We start from the raw sequence: 3,936 nt of genomic DNA, 5'->3' as shown, positions 1-3,936 counted from the left end.
GATCTTGCTGTAATTACTATAATTATATCCACCTTGCATCTAACAGTTATTACCTTCTGCTGCCCACTCTTCTAGAATCTCATCCTTCCCATTCATAGGAGGGAGCAAAGTTATAGGAAAGCATCATCATTTATAAACCCCACATTCTTTGTTAAATCTTAATATTTTCAAAATTTATACTACAAATCAACTGTACTCCTTATTTCTAGTCCACATAAATATCTCCAGCTCAGTTTGAGCTGTCTATGCTATAATCACAATAAGCCTATATAATAAACAACAGTATAATTGTTATAATCCAAGAGAATACTTAGTGCTCCCCAGAATTTAGAGGGTATCAAGTTAGAAGCAAAGAGTATATTTTACAGAAAGAATAATTACATGACTACAACCCCAACAGTGAGAGCTTTTCTAAGATCAAGGGATTTTTCAGAAGAGTGAGTTTTTCCTCCATGATTCATCACTGTTCTAGAAGGACCTAGGTAAACACATGGTAAGATTTCAGAGTGTAACCCAAATAATAGGGAAAGAGTTTCCCTACATTACACAAGGATACTTCAAAGAGTTTATAGAAAAATTAATGTTATCTTTTAATTCTATTTTTCATGAATTTTGAAGAACCCTAATAATGTACTGTTCCTTAAAAAATGATGTTTCTACAATTTTTTGAAGCTGATACTTTCTGCTGAATCAGGAAGATCAACTAAGTTGATAATAAGACATGATGAGACCAAAGTGTCTAATAAAGAAAACATTTGGAAGAGACAACAACAGCAGGTGTAAATATGTTATGAGTATATACATGGGTAATTATTAGCAGACAATTCCAGAAGTCAAACGGAGAAGGGCAAAAAAAAAAAAAAAAAAAAAAAAAAAAGCAACAGACTTTAACCATAAGTGATGCTAAGCAGTCAAGAGAGGCAGAGACACAGCAGTGAACAGCATGGAAGGCACTGGGCCTTACACACCTGTTTGTACCATGTGCTGTCTCTTCCTCCTCACAAAAATTACCCCCTATTAACTGTTATATGTGTTCACATTGTCTCTTTTCCTGAAGAAACTAACCCTTGTCCAAGGATGAAGTTACTTTCATTTATTTATTTATTTATTTTATTGAAACATAGTTGAATGTGTATATCTGTGGGACACATCATTGAATATCAATACCTGTGTGCAATATGTGATGTTCAAATCAGAATAATCAGTATATTCAACATTATACAATGCAATCAATTCTCGTGGATGATTTCTTCTAGGTCAATCTAAAGTATGAAGAAGGATTTTATTTGTTTATTTATTTTTCTTCTCAACATACCATAGGGTTTTTTTTAACTTCTCAATGGACATTATAATCGATTTTCATGACCCTTTACCCATTCCTCTTCCCCTCTCCCTCTTACCCTCTCCCCCACTACATCATATCTATTCACTTGTCATAAAAAGTTCAAGGAATTGTTGTGATTATTGTGCCTTTGAAGAAGGATTTTAAACTTCCATTCATTTTCTGTCATCTGAGATCAATTTCTTGTTCCATAACCTCTTCATGGCATTCTTCACTTCTGCATTCCTCAGCGTATAAATCAGAGGGTTGAGCAAAGGTGTCCCAAGTATGTAAAACACAGCTATCATCTTATCAATGAGAAAGGTGGTTGCAGGACGTGTGTATATAAATATGGATGGACCAAAGAACAAGATGACCACGATGATGTGGGAGATGCAGGTGGACAGGGCTTTTCTCTTCCCTTCAGCACTGTGGTTCCTCAGGGAATGCAAGGTGACAACATAGGAGACCATCAGCATGACAAAACTCACTGTGCAGATGGCACCACTATTGGAAACTAGGAGTAGATTGATCACATAGGTGTCTGAACAAGCAAGTTTCAACAAGGGCTGCAAGTCACAGAAATAGTGGTCAATTACATTGGGGCCACAGAAAGGCAAACCCAAGGCAAGAAAAATCTGAGCTGAAGAATGCACACAGGACCCCATCCAAGCCATGGCCACCAATACAGCACAGACGCGGCAGCTGATGATGGTTGTGTAGTGTAGGGGCTTACAGATGGCCACATAGCGGTCAACAGCCATGAGTATAAGGATGAAGATCTCCAGGCAGCCAAAGAAATGGGATGAAAAGAGGTGGATCATGCATTCTGTGAAAGAAATAGTGGTCTTTCTCAAAAGGGCATCTACAATCATTCTAGGGGCTGTGGAAGTACAAAAGCAGGTGTCAGATAAGGATACTAGAAAAGGAAGAAGTACATGGGACTCTGAAGTGCCCGACTGGTCTTGATGGTTACAATAATCAGCAAGTTACCAAACAACGTCCCCAAGTAGAAAAGCAAGAAAGTGGCAAACACTATTTTCTTCCAAACAGGACCCTGTGTTAACCCAAGCAGAATAAACTCAGTCACATTATTATTCAGATGCATGATTTCATGAATGAGGAGGAGTGAGTGTGAAGTGGTTTATCTGCAAAAAAAAAGGAATTAATTTATGATGTGCTATGTGATCGTATGAAATTTTTTTAAGTAAAAATATTCCTCATCAGGGACATTCTGTCTATGGTTATTAATAAGTCACTTAAACACTTGCTCCTCAATTTTAATGACCACTTCATAGGATTATTGCAAGTCTCAAGTATGCTTATGAATGTGATACTTTCCTATAGCATTCTTCAAATACAAGGCCTTGTTAATTTTTGTATGATTCTGATTAATTTTGCCAATTCAATGAATGTAAAATTAGGAGATACGGATATATTGTAATATTACCTTCGTTTTTTATATATAATTATATATGTTATATATAAATATTGGTGCCCATGTTTTACATATTGTATCATTAAACATTTGGGATATATTTCACTACCCTTGGAGTTTCATGGTGTAAATATAAAGTCATACACCATTGCCTCCACCATGTACAGAATGTCTTATTTATACATTTTTTATGGATTAAATATCCGTTACACATTTTTATATAAATATGTATTATATACAAATACCTGATATGCTTCACTTCTCTGTGACAAATTCTCCCAGATATTCCAAGAGGAAAAGAAAGAAAAAGAGACTTATAGCCTCTGAATAATCTACTGCTACCTATGAAGTGCTTTGTGAATGGAAATACTTGATATATACTAATGAAGAAAAATGAATGTTCTTGATAGTCGGTAACATCTCCAATATTTCCATTACTAATTTTCTTCCTCTGATTTATTAAAAGCACTCTTAGAACACTCAGAGTCTCCAAGGTTACATTTAAATGAAATGGGGTAGGGTAATATTACCCAAATGTTCATGTTTTCATGACTGAAGTTTTTAGCTTAAGCATTTTGTAACTTGGTGGTTTGGAGGCATATCATCAGGCAGTTGGCATAGGATCAGATTATGGTTGCAATCCTGGTAGAGTTTTTTTAAAAATTTATTTATTAAGAATATTCATGAGATACAGAGCTAATTGTCACACACCCCCATGATGTGAGGGCTAGATTCATACTGGGGGCATACCCATTAACAGATATTACTTTTGTAGAGTTTTTATTATGCAGGTATCTGAAAACCTCACATTCTCAGGACAGAGCAGAGAGTCAGAAGAGCAGAAAGATGTTGTTTTAGGAAAAAGGGATAGTAGATACTCAGTAATCGACTACTTTATTCAATCTGATTTCTCTTCTGGCAAAACCAGAAATCTAAAATATCACTTCTTTCAATGAAGACTTTTTTTTTTTTTTAATGTGAAAAGAAATAGTATCACAGGGCTTCACTTTCAACAACAAAATATTTTCTCTAGATCTTTTTTGTCAAGATGACAATGGAAGGGACATATATGCAAGAAAAAATATAAAGTAATGCATAATTTATTTAAAAGTAATCTGGAAAACATACTTAGCCCATTGTTTTCCTCCCCAATCCATACATACTTTCAATATTGTGT

The 3,936-nt window shown here is 35.1% G+C and overlaps 1 pseudogene; it reads right to left on the bottom strand.

Annotated features, from left to right (window-relative positions):
- Window positions 1-1,497: 1,497 nt before the first annotated feature.
- Window positions 1,498-2,429, bottom strand: LOC134361136 (olfactory receptor 4C16-like; annotated as a pseudogene).
- Between the last annotated feature and the right edge of the window lie 1,507 nt (window positions 2,430-3,936).

This window comes from Cynocephalus volans, chromosome 12 (assembly GCF_027409185.1).
Source record: "Cynocephalus volans isolate mCynVol1 chromosome 12, mCynVol1.pri, whole genome shotgun sequence".
NCBI lineage: Eukaryota > Metazoa > Chordata > Mammalia > Dermoptera > Cynocephalidae > Cynocephalus > Cynocephalus volans.
This window is presented reverse-complemented; position numbering and strand designations above follow the sequence as displayed.